This window comes from Panthera leo, chromosome C1 (assembly GCF_018350215.1).
Source record: "Panthera leo isolate Ple1 chromosome C1, P.leo_Ple1_pat1.1, whole genome shotgun sequence".
NCBI lineage: Eukaryota > Metazoa > Chordata > Mammalia > Carnivora > Felidae > Panthera > Panthera leo.
The window spans coordinates 64,016,123-64,035,379 of record NC_056686.1 but is presented as its reverse complement, the minus strand read 5'-3'; the positions used below and the strand labels follow the sequence as shown (position 1 = coordinate 64,035,379).

The 19,257-nt window shown below is 44.5% G+C and overlaps 1 protein-coding gene across 1 annotated transcript in view; it reads right to left on the bottom strand.

The window, feature by feature from the left end:
* ST6GALNAC5 (ST6 N-acetylgalactosaminide alpha-2,6-sialyltransferase 5) overlaps nt 1–19,257 on the bottom strand; it is a 171,666-nt gene that overhangs the window by 23,360 nt on the left and 129,049 nt on the right. The window lies entirely within an intron of this gene.

Genomic DNA, 19,257 nt, shown 5'->3' with positions numbered 1-19,257 from the left:
GGGATTCTCTCTCTCCTCTCTCTGACCCTCCCTGGCCCTATACATACATACATACGTAGGTACATACATACATAAAAATTAAAAATAAAAAAATAAAAAGAAGACAGTGTGGTGCCCTAACCAAATATTTGCCTAAAGACCCCAGCCCTCTGTACTAATGCCATGGAGAGAAAAAGGGGGAGCATAATGTGGAAAGCTCTGTCTGGAGAGAAGGAAGCTATGGCCATTTGCCTCAGGACAGCCTCTTTGTCCAGGGAGCTATAATGGCCAGAGCTAAGGGCGCTGCCTGGAATTAATGGCTGGCTAGGAAAAAGGCCCAGGACACAGTGAGGGCCATTAAGCCCAGCCAGTTATTAATCCCCAGTAAGAGCTTGATGCCAAGGTCATTAGAGCTGTTGTGAAGTAAAAAATGCCCAGGAAAATCTACAGCGCATGGAGGCCACTGGTGCTCAGAGCTGCAACCTCGTTAGGGCCCGAGCATGTGGCGGGCCTGTCGGAGGCGGGAAGGCTGGCTCTCTGGAGGGAGTGTCCACAGTGCACACACCTGGAGTTTGCCGTTTTATTTTTGCCGTCACTCTTGCTCCTTGCTAGTGTGTAAGCATTTGTCATCGTCCCAGTACCTAGGACTGGTGTCTACAACTTAGTAGGGACTCAGGAATGTTTTAGAATATTTTAGAAGGTGTGAATGGGTCTCTCCTTTCACCCACTCCCCCGCAACCCCCCGCCAAACCAGAGACTAGAGGAGTGTGACAGCTTGCATCACAACTTCCTCCTTTGGGCTCAAGCGGCAGGAGCAATCCCTACTTGAGAAAGCACGCTCGGGGAATCAAGGTCTGATTTCTGTCACAGCCCAGAGAGCAAGAGCAGAAGGAATTCTCCCTGTGACCCAGCTGATGCCTCCTGAGCCTTTCTTAAGAGAATAGACCAGGCCAAGTCAAATTAAACTTGACACCTAAAATGCTCAGTGATGTCCTTGCAAACATTTGCAGCATGGCAATCTCAGGTTTCACTTTTTAAAATTCTGATTTATTTGGCAGAGGGAAAGGTACCTCAGAGCATAATGTCCATTAGCTCAGTAATGAGACCGGTCTTGCTCTGGGAGCTGCTTGTTGGTCTGGAGCAAACATAAGATATATTAAATGGCTTCAGGTGTTTCAAGAATCTCTGCACTTTTCAATCTGATGTTTTCCTGTAATTACTGGGCTTTTATTAGCTGTCAATCTCGGTTCAGCCTGACATGGGTATAAGCCACTCTGATTATTTAATGTGATTCCCTAGAAAAATGTTACTCTTTCAAGCTGCTCCTCTCTCTCAATGACAAGCCCACCCACCAGCTTTCACTGCCAACCTTCAACACCACCTTTCCTGTTTTTCGTCTACTGGCTGCCTTAGGATGGAAGAACTCCATGGGCAGGAGGCAGTACTGAGCAGTATTTAAAATATGGCCTTTGGGGCGCCTGGGTGGCTCAATCATTTGAGTGTCTGACTTTGGCTCAGGTCATGATCTCAGTTTGTGTGTTCAAGCCCCGCTTTGGGCTCTGTGCTGACAGCTCAGAGCCTGGAGCCTGCTTCAGATTCTGTGTCTCTCTCTCTCTCTGCCCCTCCCCTGCTCGTTCTCTCTCTCTCAAGAATAAACATTAAACAAATTAAAAAATAAAATAAAATAAAATATGGCTTTTGGAGTCACTAACTTGAATCTGCTTCTTCTACTTTTTAGATGGATAATTTTAGGTGAAGTGGCTTAGATTTTCTGAGTCCCTGTTTTCTCATCTGTAATATGAATATAGTAAAGCCAATCTCAAAGAGAGGGTTTGGCATCTCAGTTGATGGCACACCTTCCACCCAGTTGCTCAACACAAAATTGAAATCTCATTCCTTTTTAAAAATTTTTTTTATTTCTTTCCTTTTTATAAAAAGTTTATTTAGTTTGAGAGAGGGGGGAGGGAGGGGCAGAGGGAGAGAGAGAGAGAGGGAGAGAGAATCCCAAGCAGGCTCCATGCTGTCAGCACAAGGCCCAGTGTGGTGCTTGATCCCACAAACTGTGGGATCGTGACCTGAGCCGACATCGAGAGTCGGATGCTCAACTGGCTGAGCCACCCAGGCGCCCTGCAAAGCTCACTCTTGATACCCGTCTCTCCATCTGCTACAACTCTTCCAGCCCTCTTGGGTCTATCCTCCTACATGTATCCCAAACTTACCACTTCTTGCAGAATAGCATCACTGGCAGAAATCTCAGAGATCATCTAGGCTGATAATTTTCAGGGGGTGGTTCCCAGACCAGTAGGGACAACAAAGTCTAGACTCACTGAATCAGATGCTCTGAGGTGGGGCCCAGTAATCTGTGTTTTAACAAGTCCTCCAAGTGATTTCTTTTTTTTTTTTTTTTTAATTTTTTTTTAACGTTTATTTATTTTTGAGACAGAGAGAGACAGAGCATGAACGGGGGAGGGTCAGAGAGAGAGGGAGACACAGAATCTGAAACAGGCTCCAGGCTCTGAGCTGTCAGTACAGAGCCCGACGCGGGGCTTGAACTCACGGACCGCAAGATCCTGACCTGAGCCGAAGTCGGACACTTAACCGACTGAGCCACCCAGGCGCCCCCCTCCAAGTGATTTCTGATGCATCCTCAAGGTTGAGAACCCCTGGACCAGGCCTGCATCCTCATTTTACAGAGGAAGAAGCTGAAACTCAAGAGGTTATGTGATTTGTTCAATGTCACACCCTAAAAGCAGCACCTGGGATGAACTCCAGGTTTCCTCACTCCTGAAAATCTAAGAAAATCCACTTATGTCCATAGACTGTTCAAAGCCACTGGGGACTCACTGAAAAGGAACCATGGATTAGTAGTACACTGAAGCTGTAACCTACAAATGGAAGCAATTTTGTGGAGGAAGTTAAATAAGAAGGGCTACTCCTTATTTGACAGTCTACCCTCAGCACGACTGCCTGCCTCTGTACCACCTGCCTGCCTATTTGGAATAAGCAACCAGGAATGGCTACACAGCATGTAAACCTCCCACCACAGGGAAAGTACCGAATGCCTCTGTGCTCTTGCTCCAGAAGGTGGGCCACTGTGGTTTCTCTCCAGCCAGTGCAGCCCCTCAGAGGTGTGGCCAGACTCAGAGGTCTGTTGAACTGTGTCCATCCCAAGAGCCCCTGTACACACACACACACACACACACACACACACACAAACACACTTTGTTGAAGTCCCACCTGTGCACGTGACCTTATTTGAAAAAAGGTTTTTGCTGATATAATGAACATGTACGTCAAGATGTAGTCACACTGGATCAGAGCAGTCCCAGTGTCCTTAGAAGAAGAAAGTCTGAGACACAGAGACACCCAGGGACTACACCAGGTGATGAAGGCGGCAGAGAAGGCAGTGAGGCATCTACTGGCCAACGACGGTGAGGAAGCTGTAAGGTGCAAGGTAGGATTCTTCCTTAGAGCTTTTAGGGAGAACCCGGCTCTGCGGCAAACTTGATCTCAGATTTCTAGCTGCCATATATACCAAGAGAGAGTAAATTTCAGTTGTTTTAAGACAACCAGGTTGTGGGAATTTGTTCTGGCGGTTCTGGAAACAAATATACTGCTACCAGCACCGTCTTCACCCTCAGCCTCCCACCATCCTACCAGCACCCCCACCCACCAGGGCTTCTTCTGGGTCTGGTAGCTTTCACCCTTACAGCACATGCTCCATGCAGCTGTAAGAGTGAGGATTTTAACGCACAGAGCACCCTCCTTCCCTACTTGAAGAGTAGAATCCAAATTCTTTGCCTGGTTAGAATCTTGCTCACCTCATGGCCCTCAGCTCAATTCACTTGCCATTCTCACCCCATTGACTCCTGATCTCCTTTCTGCCACCGGGAGACATCAGGCATTCATTTCTTCTCTGTGTCTGGCCTTTGCTTCTCCAATTATTCACATGCTCCGCTCCTTTTCATCTCTCAGGTCTCAGCTTAAAAGTCATCTCCTCCAGGAGGTCCTCTCTGACTGCTTTAACTGGAAGTGGCCTCCCCCCACTTAGCACATAGCAAAGATATTAACCACTTATGACCCTGACAAAATCTTCAGCTGGATATGAATATATACATCATCTAACTTAAAATCCGGAAAACAGCCTTGAAAGGAAGGTTCTACCACTGTCCTCGTTTTGATCAGATGAGGAAGTTGAGCTACAAGTTTATCACGATCCCGTTATTCACGATCCTGTTTATTTCCTCTGGCACCTACCACAGTCTCTAATGATTTACATTTTTAATTTCTTTATTGTCTGTCCCTGCCACTAAAACACGAGTGCCACGAGAGCACAGATCATGATGTATGCATGGCACACAGCAGGCACTCAATAGATTGTTAGAGAAATATTTCACTTCCTTACTTTCTCTGCAAGCAGTAGATGATTCTTCTCTGTCCAAAAAAGGTGTGGATGAGTTGTCAGAGAGACAAGCCCATTCCCAGAGCCTGTCTCTTCCCTGGTATGCTAGTACAAGGATTGATGTTACACACTGGCTCACCTCACAGACTTTCAGATAACTCCCTGATGTGATTTCCTTCAAAGGTCACTCATATGCAATTACTTCCTCTAGGAGGAGATTGGATATAAACGCCCCCTGTACTCATTAAAACAAACAAAAAGCTGCATTTTTATTAGAGGAAGGTGATATTTAATGCTGCCAGACAAACCAGATTCCACAAAACTGGCTTCTTTGGCTTCTGCTACATTTACAAAGGCCTTAACATAAACACAGTGTAGTCCAAATCTGGGAAGATAACTGATGGGGGATGGTCACAAGAGAATTATGAGAATTTGGGACTTCCACATATAGCTGAATTAAATGGAGGGGGAACAAGCCATGGTTTTTGGTGGACCAAATGAGTAACAAAATCTAACTGGACAGAACATTAAATATGTAGAGTTAAAGTAGAAAGATCACACTGGCTTGGGAGTCAGACTTGGGTTCAAATCTCAGTTAAGTCATTAAAAAAATTTTTTTTAATGTTTTTTATTTATTTTTGAGACAGAGAGAGACAGAGCATGAGCAGGGGAGGGGCAGAGAGAGAGGGAGACACAGAATCTGAAACAGGCTCCAGGCTCTGAGCTGTCAGCACAGAGCCCGACACAGGGCTCGAACACACAGACTGTTGAGATCATGACCTGAACTGAAGTCAGACACTCAACCAACTGAGCCACCCAGGCGCCCCTCAGTTAAGTCGCTTATTGTAGGTGCTTCCCTACTCTCAGCCTCAATTTTCTCATCTGTAAAATGGTATGGTAATCACTCAGTAAGACATAAAGAGTACTACTATCATGGCTTCATTGTTATAGATACATAAAGGACTCTCCTGAATGACCCGTTACCTGACTCTCCTTATGTCCAGTCACTCATGGAGCCAGCAGACTCAACCTGTTGTATCCCTGGTGAAATTGATCTTTTCTACCCACCTGTACCTTCCTTCCCCTTGACCCCACCCCTGGCTCAACCCGCTATCTTCACTGGATCACTGCCAGTCCTCCCACATACACTTCAAATGTCCACAGGTGCCAGAGTGGTCTCTCTAAAATGCACATAATTAGGACCTAAATGTTAGGGGTCCCTAAATCCTAAAATTCCTTAGTATCCTCCTATTGCTTTGAGGGCGAGGTCCTTCCAGTGGCTCACCGGACCCTCGTACCTCGCCAAGTCCTGTATCCTGACCCTCTTGCAACTCTCCACACAACAGTTGCACTGACTTTGACTTTGTGGTCCAAGTGGCACTATTCATGAGGCTTTGCCTTGGGGCCTTTGCACATGCTTTCTCTGGAACCTAAGCTTCCTCTGTTGTAAACTGGGACAATAACATCTACTTGCAGTGTTATTTTGTGACTTAACTGAAATAATAATCACATTCAAAGTCTCCCTCCCCTGCCTCTTCTCTCCTGACTTTTGTAATTCCTTCAGCACTCATTCAAAGCGTCATAATCTCAGAGAACCTTCCTTAAACTCCAAGACTAGCTTAGCACTCTGATTCTCCCTTTATAATTCTCACCATGTCTATAACCACTGACTCAGTGTCTCTCTTCCCCACAAAATGGCAAGGTTCTTAAGAACTGGGTTCATGTTGGGGCACCTGAGTGGCTCAGTAGGCTGAGCATCTGACTCTTGATTTCGGCTCAGGTCATTATCTCACAATTATTGGGATCGAGCCTGGCATCTGGCTCTGCTCTGACAGGTACAGAGACTGCTTGGGATTCTCTCTCTTCTCTCTCTGCCCCCTCCCACTGTTCTCGCTTTCACTCTCTCTCTCTCAAAATATACCTAAAAAAAACTGGGTTCATGTGTTTGTTGGGTTTAGGTCACCCTAACATCCCCAGGACCTAATATATAGTAGGTGATCACTAAATATTTGCTGCACAGGTAGCTAAATTAGTTCATGCAGGTGAGGGGAGCATTCTAGAACCACAGCCTCACCCAGGCTTTCTCTTTGATTTTCACTTCCATTTGGTGTGCCCAGGTGTAGACCAAGAGAGAAAATCATCCAAAATCGAATATTTAATTTGGTGCATATACTTAACCTTCTCACAGAAGACGGAGTAGTACAAACTGAACTGATCACACTGTAGCCTTACATTTTATTCACTTTATTATCTAAGCATAAGGGAGTTTTCAAAATGAACCATTACTTGAGGCTCTGGACACTGACTACTGCCAAGTAGCAAATAACCAGATTGTGTCAGTGTTGACACTTTGGTCCTGGAGCTGATGGTTTGTTTATTGAACTGCCTACTTTAGGGGCTCTGAGAGTGGAAGAATGGTCATCAGCAGCCTGAATAACAACTCAGCACCCCAGCTGGAAACACACGAGTAAACAAAATCATAATTTTTAACTTTGCCAAGCTCAGTAAACGCCATCATGATGCGCTACCAGTAAGGCAGTCATTAGTTAAATAAATAAAGCACAAAGCTAAGAACAGGATTATTGATGCTGGCACAGTATACTCATTTGCTGACCATTGATAGACATTAGCTGTGATGTACACACTAGGGAGGTACTTTGCCACCTGCTTTCATTTGCTAAACATCATGCATCCTCTGGGCCACAGAATTACTTACTTTGTATTAGTGAAAAATCACCTTTTCTTCTTTTCCCTTTTCATTTGCTCAATACATAGTTATTAAGTACCTACTCTCTGTGTAATGGAACCTCTTGGGCAAGCTGCCCAGTACACAACTGCCTTTACTCCTCTGGCAATACCTCGACCTGGTGAGGTTGTAAAATACAGGGGAGATGTTCCTGGCAAGAGGCATCCTAGCTTTTTCAAGAAGCCTGCGAATGGATGAAGGCAGAAAGGACTGATCATTGAAGAGAGTTTTAGTTCTTTTTTTTGAAAGAGGGAGGGGCTTTTTTTGGTAAAAACAAAACAAAAACCAGTGAAGATTTTTATCCAGCCTTCTTCTTTTCTTAATACTCCTCTTTGGCTTCCTCCATATATATATTAGATCTCTCTAGATTACACTCAAGCACATTAGCAGATCCCTAACTTCTTGGAGACTTTCAGGATCCTGACTCATGGCTTCAGCCAATTTCTCAGTGGAGATGTCTCCTCTATTCTACCTCTTCCTCCATTCATACCCTTATTCCAACTTGCTGGAATCCTGTGGATTGTTTTTATTCCTATTGATAGTGCTAATAAAAGCTGGGTCCCATAAGTGCCAAAAGAACAGCAGTAATGGCTACCAACCGTTACCAAGAAACTTTTTATATTATTATACTTATTATGATCTCAGTTAAATTCTAAAGTAAATCAGCAAGGTACGTATTACCTACCACCTCGGTTTATATTTGAGGAAATAGAAGTTCCAGGTTAAAGTGCTCAAGGTCCTAGAGTTTCTAAGGCACAGCCTGTTTGGCAGCTGGGTCAATCTCACTCCCAGATGTGGGCATGCTCCGTCCACCATAACAGACAAAACAGACTCGAGTGGAAGAGTTGCAAAGAAAAGAAGATTGAAGGGTCTCAAGAGAAGAAGAAAGAAAATCTACAGTGGTAGCAACTAGTAGATAATAAGAATGGCAAGAGAATGAAGAAAGCATTGGAAAACATAGACATTAGAGGCACTGAGATGACACAGTGACTATAACAATTCTTAAGGGGACAGAAAGATTAAAGAGAAAATTCAACAGAACAGCTAGAATTCTGGAGGCATTCAGTGCAGAAACAAATATTTCCACACCACTCAAAAGCCATCCGTATACAACACACTGCATTATAATAAGTGACATTCATAATGGGGATCCTAAATCATCAAGAAAAGCTTAAATTAAGTTAAGCTTTGTTCACTTAGGTAGGAATGTATAAAATCAATTTTGGAACCTTCAGGAATAATTTAGACAAATACAATTTGGTGCTAAAAGGGACTATGCTTATGTTATTTTATTTTAAGCCTCATTTGTTCATAAAACTCATTCCTCAACCATGCTTCAAAATGAGGTGCTAGACTGCTCTGAGAAGTTATTGCTGAAGGGTAAATAAGCTTTTCTTTCCTCATTCAGGTGTGATAGACTTTCCACCAAAATTCATGCTTCCCTCCCCCAGTGTAGTCATAGATGGAAGTGGTTGCTTAGTCAGGAACCACATTCCTTGTCCCCATGCCTCCAGGGGTGTCGTGTGCATCCCAATGAAATCGGAGCAGAAGTCATTGGAGAACTTAAGAAGCAGGTGCCTTCTCCACTCTCTGTCCCCTTGTGATGTCTTGATATACGTGGCACAGTGAACCCGGAAGCCACCTGTCAAAGACAGTAAAGCCAAGGAATGAAAGAAGACCCAGTCCTTGAATCATTGCTTAAATCAGAGATATTAGGAACTCCCACTTTTTTGACTATGTGAGCAAGGATAAAGAAACCGTCATTTCAGAGCTACTATATATTTTATAAAGCAGGCAGTATAACTGTAATTATTCTCTCATGCAGATAGGAAGCTTTTTTTTTTTTGTCTACTTATTTTACTTAGTGGCTAGAGTAGAGGAAGCACATTTTCTTTTTAAAGTATAGCTTTGATCATATCACTCCAGCTAAAAGATCTTCCATAACTCCCTATTACCTGTAGAGGGAAGTCCAAATTTCATATATATATATATATATATATATATATATATATATGAGAGAGTGTGTGTGTGTGAGCAGGAGGGAGAGTGGGCAGAGGGAGAGAGACAGAGAGAGAGAGAGAGAGAGAGAGAGAGAGAGAGAGAGAATCTTAAGCAGACTCTACAACCCTGGAATCATGACCTGAGCTGAAATCAAGAGTCAGATGCTCAACTGACAAAGCTACCCAGGCACCCTGAGAAGTCTGCATTTCTAAAAGTGATCCTTTTAATCTTATTTTTTACTGGTCATTTCAAGAACTCTAAACTCCCCAAATGGGACCACCACTCAATTCAAATGTCACATCCTTGTCTTTGCCCATAGAGTAGCCTCCTTCTGGAATGACTCCAGTCACTGTAGCTTACCATTGTTTAGGGCCCTATGTCAAGACCAACTGATCAACAAATTATCCTTCATTCCAACTGCTTGAGTTCAAATCCCATCACTTACCAATTGCTGACTTTGGCAAATTTCTCAACTTCCCTTTGCCTTAATTTCTTCATCTATAAAATAATGGTAATTATATAAACTATTGCATAAGGCTGTGAGGTTTCAATGAGTTAATTCACAGAGGGCCCTTGGCCTGCTCTTTGCCATCAATATAACCCACTTCATAATGCAAATTACTTCTTCATCAATCTTGACCAGTCATGTGTCACCTCCTAGGGAGGCAGAGGAACTTTCCATTGTTGTGTCCCATACTGTCCCGCAAAGTGGCTTAATTAAATGTAGAAGATGTGTAATAAATGTTGGTTGAATGAATGAATATATGAGTTTCTAAAGTTGTAAGAATTGGATTTCATTTTTCCATTTACTCATGATTGTTTTGAGGGGGCAGAAGGAGAGCAAATGAGAAGATTTTTAAAAAGTTTTAATGTTCTTATTCATTTTTTGAGAGACAGAGAGAGACTGTGAGTGGGAGAGGGGCAGAGAGAGAGGGAGACACAGAATCCGAAGCAGGCTCCAGGCTCTGAGCTGTCAGCACAGAGCCCAACACAGGGCTCAAACTCACAAACTGCAAGATCATGACCTGAGCTGAAGTTGGACACTTAACTGACTGAGCCATCCAGATGCCCCGGAAATGAGAGGATCTTAAGCAGGTTCCATGCTCAGCATGGAGCCTGATATGGGGCTCAATCTCACAAACCATGAGATCATGACCTGTGTCAAAATCAAGAGTCGGATGCTTAACTGACTGAGCCACTGAATTGCCCCCATTTACTCATTATTTGCTCAGAGGACTATGATGTTTTCCTACAGCTTGAATTCTACTCAGAATGACAAGGCTTTTTTTTTATTTTTAATACAGATCTTCCTTGACTTATGAAGGAGTTACCTACAGATAAACCCTTTTAAACCCAAGGTGAAAATATCATAAGCCAAAAATGTATTTAATGCACCTAACCAATTGAACACCATAGCATGGCCTAGCCTACCTTAAACGTGCTCAGAGCACTTAGGTTAGCCTGCAGTTGGGCAATATCATCTCACACAAAGTCTGTTTTATAATGCAGTGTTGAATATCTCATGTTATTCATTGGATGTTGTACTGAAAGTGAAAAACAATGGTTGCCTGGGCACAGAATGGTTGTAAGTGTATCCCATTGTTATGTGAATGACTAGGAGCTGCCACTACCTAGCATCACCTGAGAGCATCATACCACATATGGCTGGCCCAGGAAAAGATTACAATTCAAAGTTGGAAGTAGAGTTTCAACTGAACGTGTATTGCCCTCACACCAGTATAAAGTCGAAAAATTTTAAGCCCAACCTTTGTAAGTTGGGGACCATCTGTATCCTGAGTTCTGAAGAGGCTCTGATCATTTTCCTGACCTTCAATGAAAGTGAACACCCCTTGAGCAGGAGGATCTGTTTTACTAGGGAGTTTTGTTTTGGCTTTGAAGGCATGAGACACAGTGAGACTCTCTGGCCAGGTTGAGCAGAGGCAGACACTTTCACCTTTTGTGCTTATTCCTGGACATGCCTGAGGTAAGGTGTCTGAGATACTCAGGATTTGTCTTGAAAGGCCATGGGAGGGTTAAGTAATTTGAGGCTGGAAAGACTAAATATCCTTCAGAGCTGACAGTGCAGAGGGCCAGAGCTGGGGTCACTGAAGAAGGGCACTGGTAAATACAGAGCCAAACAGACCATATTCCCCACTGCTCTGTTTCGGCTCATTTTCAGTTGCACTCAGGGCTGATGTGGTGTTTATTTCAAAAATAAGACTTAGGAGGGATGACAGGACTGTAAATCAGTCTTCAAACGAGGAGGAGAGGTCTGTTTAGAACATTATTGGTGTTTAAAAATATTAAAACAGTGAAACTCCTCTCCCATTCCATATATGACACCTAGTATTAAATTAGCCCACTTCTTCATGGACTTTTCCCACTGGTTGGCACATGGGAGCCTTACCCTCAGTCCATCTAAAGCTGAACTCGTCTTCCATCTCTCCAAATCTGTCACTCTGCCTCTCCAGTGGTGAAGGTCCCAGCCCCACCCCCTGACAAAGCCACAGACCTGGGAGTGATACTAACTTTCCCTCGCCTTCTCCACTTCAACCACCATTACTAATTGAATCTTGTCATTCTTCACTTCAAGTTCTCCCAACTCTGGCAATTCTCTCCATTCCCACTGGGAACACCCCCATTCAGCCCTCCACCATCTCTCACCTGAATTCCTGCAACCCTATTACAACCATGGTTTATTTGCCAGGGCCCCTTGTGAGGCTACAAACACCCTGGGGGTATTGTCTCATCCACAGAGCTTACTCCAGTATCCCACACACAGATCTCAATAAATGGTCACTCATGTCAAGCTTATGCTTCCAGCCTTTGGAAGAAGCCAATGGGAAACCAAAGTAGACCTTCACCCCTGTCCCAATGCAGGTCCTGGGTCATAAGCACCATATTGAAGTATAAAGGAACCCGAACACATTGCAACCCATCTTCAGTATAAAAGACAATACTTATTTTTGTTCTAAATGATTAGAGGTCAGGCAATGTATCTTTCAGGGTTAGTTACATTATAGAATCATGGAAAGACGTATAACCATGGTGCAGCGGGAGCTGGCCCCTTCTTCCTCTCCTTGATGTCACTAACATTTATTACTTTCTGTTTTGGGGTGAAGGTGAGGGAACTCTTTCTAAGCACCTCTCCCTCTGCTATTCCTTCCACCACCTGGGGGAACATTCACACCGGAGCAAATGATTACCCAAACCCAGAGGCCTGGGACCTCTGCCTGTCTTGCTCTTGATCAGTTTAGGCGAAGCCTTTGGGGTAAGAGCCAGACTCCAAGAGTGGGCTCTGCAGCCTTGCACTTGTACCAAACACACTCTCATTCATTCATTTGTTGGTTCAAAATCTATTTCTTTATAGTTTACTATGTGCCAGTGCCATTCCACATGCGAAGGATACAAGAGCGAGCTAACTAGACAGTATCTCTGCCATCACGGAGGCTGTGGACAGATAGGAAACTGATAAGGAAAACATACACAGTGGTGGACACCTGCCTTCTATCTCTTCTCTGCTGACTTTGAAGAGCCCTGGACATTATGCTTCTCCTTGGCTCACGGAGCCAAGGCTATGTTTGCCCCACCCTGGAGAGTCACTAATGTTGCCCTCCCAACCCCTCCCAATGACACCTCTGCAAGTCAGTGCCAAGGCTGGAATGAGGCCTCTGAGATGAATCAGTCCCAGCTCTACACAAAGGCAGCCCAGCCAGGATGCATGCGTGTGCCTTTTAGAAAGCAATTTTATATGCAATCTGCCATGCTGTGCCCTTATACGGAGACAGCAGGATTGGTGAAAGGAGGAGGAAATTAACACGAGGAGCGGATCCAAAGTGCTCACAGGGTCTGAGCTTGAAAGTCCCTTCCTCTGGCTAAGAGGCCAGGAGCGGCTCCTTAATCACATTTCCCAGGGCGCTTTTTCCTGAAAAAAACGGCAGCAAACAAGTCAAAGGTGGCATGACATTTACATGAAAGAAAGAGCCTCTCCAGGTGGTGAAGGAACTTGCCCAAGATCACACAGTGAGTCAGTGTCAACGCAGGGACATGAGAATTCCCATTAAAACTTCCAGCTCAGTTTCCTTCCCATTATGCAATGCCCTCTCTTAACAGAAACTCTTGGGGGATAATAGTCTTCCCTGAAAATAGTTTGGACAAGTGCCCTCCTCCTTCTGGAAATGAGCTCCATGATAGAAGACTGAGCCTCTCTCCCTGTATTTACATGTTTACTATTTACCATCCCCTGAGGGCAGTTAGGCCTCTGGGCCAGTGGTCTTGGCAGCAGGGACTCTGTAGTCTGAGAGGAGACACTACCTGCCTGGAGACAGGGAGAAGCATGAGGGAGGGGCATGTGATCTTGATGGAGTGTGTGGAGCTGTGCCCTTGCTGACCTTTGTCTTCCTTTTGGCTTTTGCTACCATTTCCCTCCATTCTCCACCTTACCGCATATCCAGCACACTGAAGCTATCTGCCTCCTGGCCACCCAAGGATGTCCCTGTGGCTACAAAAGCACCCCATGTCCAGACCTTCTTAACCACATTTCCTGGTCAAAATCCATCTCATCAAAACATGACCCATGTTTTCCAAGACTATTTCAGGTACCCAGAGAAAACTGATTCTCACAAAGTAAATTATGTCCAGGTGTAAGAAAGGTTCAGTTGTAATCTCTTTAATCCCTTAAGGCAAAAGAGTGAGTGTGGTGAACTCTCAGGTATTTTAGCATCCTTGGAGTGGGATGTGTGTGTCTGTGTGTGCATGCATGCGTGCACGTGTGTGTGTGTGTGAGAGAGAGAGAGAGAGATATTTCAGAATCTATGGGGCTTTCTCAGTAATTCGCAATGCCTACTGACGTTTATGCCACGAAGAGCCAGGGGCCAGAGGTAGGATACAGATGCAGAAAAGGCAGAGGGGCCTGGTAGATAACCTGACCAGTGTTTCGGTGACATAGAAAGGCATGTCACAGCAGATGGTGTCTGAGGATAGGAAGCTTCTCTGAATCCCTGCAATGGGCAGCTGGGGATCTGGCGTTGTGCACATTGTGATGGTCTTTGCTCCATGACAGCAGGCTTGGAGGCTGCTGAACAGCGTCCACGTGGTACCTCCTCCTGCCTGCAAGGATCCGGGGCTTTCTGGACAAAGACTTTATTCTGGCCAGGTCTCCACTGCTCCTCTCCTCTTTACAGAGTTTTTGGGTCTCATATGTCAAAGTCTTTTCTGAAATCATCAAAGTCAGACTCTGCCATTGAGGTTTTCTTTGGCCTTTCAGAAGGAGATGCTCTCCTCATCCACACCTGTCATTGCAGGCCTTGAGGCCAGGTGAGGACAGGGGATTCTCAGCTCACCCCTGGGAGGATGCTACTTCCTGACCTTGACCTTCCATGCATCCCAGAATGCTCCATACCAGAAGTGAGGCTCTGACAGCTTCAGGGCATCTTCATTCAGCAAGTATTTCCTGAGCATCAGCTCTTTGCACATTAGGAACACATTAGGTACTGGGAAGTCAATGGAAAGTAAAATAGCCATCATTTCTGCCTTCATAAAACATATGGTTTAGTGGAGCAGACAAGTGTCAGATTGCATAAGTACATAATTACAAACTGTAATTAATGCTATGAAAGAAAAGCACAGGGTGCTATGAGAATATTTGTGGGGAAACAGATCCAGGCCAGTGTTGGGGTGTCGGCATCGTGATGTGGTCCTGGCTTCTGGGAAGCTTTCAAACTCGCAAGGCCACCTGAACCAAACAGTCATTTGCTCTACGGCCTTGGTTCAGGCTGCAGCTGGATGCCTGGGCTCTCTCAGACATGCAATCCTGATGGTGACCCCTTTGCTCACATGGGCTGTGGTTGGTTAGTATTAGCACATGACACTTGCCTACGAGACCCAAATTACTTGCAGTAAAAAAAACCCAAAAAAGTTCCACTTGCTTTGTAGCTCATGCTTTTCGAGTTGTCTCTGCAATGTCCCGATTCTGCCATCCCCCTGTGCGTGGCCTCTCGCTTCTTTGCCTGTGCTGTGTAAACACAGCATAATAAAGTGCAGTGGGTACAGAAAAAATGCCAACCCTAAATTCTAAACTTGAAGGCTCCCGCCTCCTTCACTGCCATGATTTCTGAGCCTGCCCCAGATTTCAGGTCTGCTTTTATGGAGTAGCCTTCCAGACGGGTGTCATCCCACAGTTCAGAACGACTCTGGGCTCCATTACTGAAGGCTCCTACGTCAGCACAGACCTCTGGTTACTTTTCATGCCTCTCAACGGGAGCCTGTGCTGGAAGGGCCTGAACAGCACGTGCCAGCACCTAGGCTCTGCCTGACTCTGTGGCCCTTCTCAAAGATTCTCTCCTTGATCAAATGCTAGCCAGTCTCCTCTAAGCCTTTTCCTCGATGAGGCCTGTCAACCTTGGCTTATAAAGATGAATACTAACAGTTTCTTACCGCTCAAGACTGCAACCCTAGGATGACCCTAGTTCCCCCTTAAAATGCCTGCCTGAGAAAACCCAAGGCCACCAAAAGAATTTACTGTTTTCTCCAGCCAACATCTGAAAACTGTCTCCCAGTCGCTGTGGGAGGTAGGAGTCTAACTTCTTTCAGCCCCACTTAACAAACCCAAGTGGATTTCACATGGCCCACCTCCCCTTTCCTGATTTTTGTGGTTTTTCACTCCCTGACTCTACTGAGCCCCACACGCTCCTTTCCTGGTGCCCTCACTCTCCCTTTAAAATGCCCTGTCAAGGTGTCTGGAAGGCTCAGTCGGTTAAGTATCAGACTCTTGATTTCAGCTTAGGTCATGATCTCATGGGTCATGGGTTTGAGCTCTGTGTCAGGCTCTGAGCTGACAGCACAGAGCTTCCTTGGGATTCTCTCTCTCTCTCTCTAAATAAATAAATAAATAAATAAACTTAAAAATGTTTTTTTAAAATAAAATAAAATGTCCTATCATCTCTGTACAAGTTGAAGTTGAGTTCAGCTCATATTGGACACTTTCTCCGTGGTTTCCCTATTTAATCAGCAACCTTATGTTTTCAACCATTGTCCAGCTTTGTTTATCTTTCATATCCTGAAAGTAAGGAGTACCACAGCTTTAACTCTAAATCAGGAGACCAGGCCACTGTCACCTTGCATGGAGCTGTACCTACAAATGCAAAAGGCACTTTTCTTTTTTTTTAATGTTTTTAAATTTTTATTTATTTTTGAGAGAGAGAGACACACAGAGCATGAGCCAGGGAGAGGCAGAGAAAGAAGGAGACACAGAATCTGAAGCAGGTTCTAGGCTTTGAACTGTCAGCACAGAGCCTGATGTGGGGCCCGAACCCATGAACCATGAGATCTTGACCTGAGCTGAAGTCGGACACTTAACCAACTGAGCCACCCTGGCGACCGGCACTTTTCTGTTGTATGTAGGAAAAACTCCTCAAGTGTTTGTTTGCTAGGGCTGCCATAACAAGACACCGTAGACTGGGGGACTTAAATGGCGATAATTTATTTTCTCATTTTGGAGGCCAGAAGTCCAAGATCAAAGTGTCTGCAAGTTTGGTGTCTTCTGAGGCCTCTCTCCCTGGCTTGCAGATGGCCCCCTCCTTACTGTGTCCTCACATGGTTGTCTCTTGTTCTGTGTTGTCAGTGCCCTAATCTCCTCTTATTCTAAGAACATCGGTCAGATTGATTTAGGGCCCACCCTGAAGACCTCATTTTAACTTAATTACCTCTTTAAAGGCCCTATCTCCAACTAGTTGCTCTGAGGTCTTGGGGGTTAAGACTTCAACATGCAGATTTGGGGCAGGGAGGAATACAGGTCAGCCCATAACACTCAATTTGCCCAGAAATATTTATTCAGAAAGAGCACAGATCTTTCTGTAGAGGAAGTAAGGAATAAAACCAGAAGGGTTGTGAGATGTCCTCTCTTCTCAAGGGGTCGATCCAGAGGGGTGGTATTATCAGATGTGAGAACGAGATTGGCAGTGAAACCCAACTACTCAGAAGAACAAAGTTTTTGTACCTTTATTTTCTCCTTGGGTAGAGCAGTCTGAATTTTTAAATTAAAATAAAAAACAAACCCAATTTTCATAACCAGTAGTTTTACTGGTCCATAGTGTGACCATACCGAAGTTTAAGAGACAGAAACATCCCTCCGTGAGTTTCATGAAAACTAATCAATGAACCGTGAATCAAGCTTGGGTTGCTTAAAAGTTCTGAGTCCAGAGACTTCTGGGTGGCTCAGTTGGTTAAGTGTCTGACTCTTGGGTGCTGATGCATAGGGGCACTTGTACCCCAGTGTTTATAGCAGCACTTTCAACAACAGCTAAATTATGGAAAGAGCCTAAATGTCCATCAACGGATGAATGGATAAAGAAATTGTGGTTTATATACGCAATGGAGTACTACGTGGCACTGAGAAAGAATGAAATATTGCCTTTTGTAGCAACGTGGATGGAACTGGAGAGTGTTATGCTAAGTGAAATAAGTCGTACAGAGAAAGATAGATACCATATGTTTTCGCTGTTATGTGGATCCTGAGAAACTTAACAGAAGACCATGGGGGAGGGGAAGGGAAAAATAAAAAAAGGTTAGAGAGAGAGGGAGCCAAAACATAAGAGACACTTAAAAACTGCAAATAAACTGAGGGTTGATGGGGGGGTGGCAGGGAGGGGAGGGTGGGTGATGGGTACTGAGGAGGGCATCTGTTGGGATGAGCACTGGGTGTTGTATGGAAACCAATTTGACAATAAATTTCATATTTAAAAAAATTTTTTTAAAAAGTGTCTGACTCTTGGTGTCAGCTCAGGTCATGATCTCCTGGTTTCGTGAATCTGAGCCCTGCCTGCATCTATCTCTGCACTGGCAACTTGGAACCTGCCTGGGATTCTCTCTCTCCCTCTCTCTCTGCCCCTCCACCACTCGTGCTGTCTTTGTCACTTACAAAATAAATAAATAAACTTAAAAAAAAAAGCTCTGAGTCCAGTATGTACCTCTATTTTTTGGATACAGGTATTCACTTGAAGAACACTCAGAATCTAATACTGTTGCAGGCAAATACTGCGTTACACAGGCTTCCTTGGCCTGCATACTTTATGGTTACAAAGTTCACAGGAGGAATCAACACTTTATACAAAACAGTTTCTTGGGTCTGCAAAAATAAAGTTAAACCCAAGCATGTGTCAATGGGAGAGGGTAACACACTATGTCTGTAAATCGCTCAGGATTTCCCAGGAAAGGTGCAGTTACATTGTGTAACAAACCTGCTTCTGTGAGGTGTAATTTTCTGTTTTTATGGAATTGATGGCAAGAGAAAGCTTTTATTAGAATAATTAAAATACCACTCTCCTCAGAAGACATGATGCATGCTGGCTAGGAACCTGCCATGTCCCAAATAGCACTAGATGTGCATTCTGAAGAAATTTTGTTTTACAAAAGACAAAGAGTGGCATAGCGCAGACTGCTGAATGGCATGACAGCGTCTGTGTATGAAAGGCATTTCTGTTCTTATTAGGAGGTCTGATTACACAGTTCTTAAATTTCCCCTTAAGCCTCCTGAGACTAGTGTGAGGTGCAACCTTGTAAATTGTCAGCACATATAAAGCTGAGATTTAGAGAGTGGTTTCCACTGTGCATCCTATAAAATGTGTCCCACGAGGAAGATTAGTATCAATCACAGGCTTATTGGAGAGGGAGATGGGATCCAATGATAACCTGGCACTATCAAGTAGAGTAATGGTCTAAGAAGAAAAAGCAATCAGAGAGGAGAAAGGAATATCCAGAAAGAAAGACAGAAGTAGAAAATCAGAGTGCAATGTATCATATTGATGAAAAGGAGCTGTTATCCAGGACAAAGGCTCGCATGAGCAATGCAGGCTCTCAGACAATGGATATCGCCGACTGCTTAGCTTAGAGAGGGTGCGAGGAGACTTACACATCACATCCAGCAGCCTGACTCTGGGCATGGCAGCACCGAAATGTAATAAAGTCATTACCACGCAGGGGTCTTACCTCTACCACTTAGAATCATTTGCTTATTTCTGGGGCTTCTGAGAGAGGAACTGGCACTCTGGTTTCACAGAGAGCTTTGTCTTTGGAAACGATCAAAGCATCATCCTCCAGCCCCAGCCAGTTTGGTTGTTGGACTGTGGTTGGC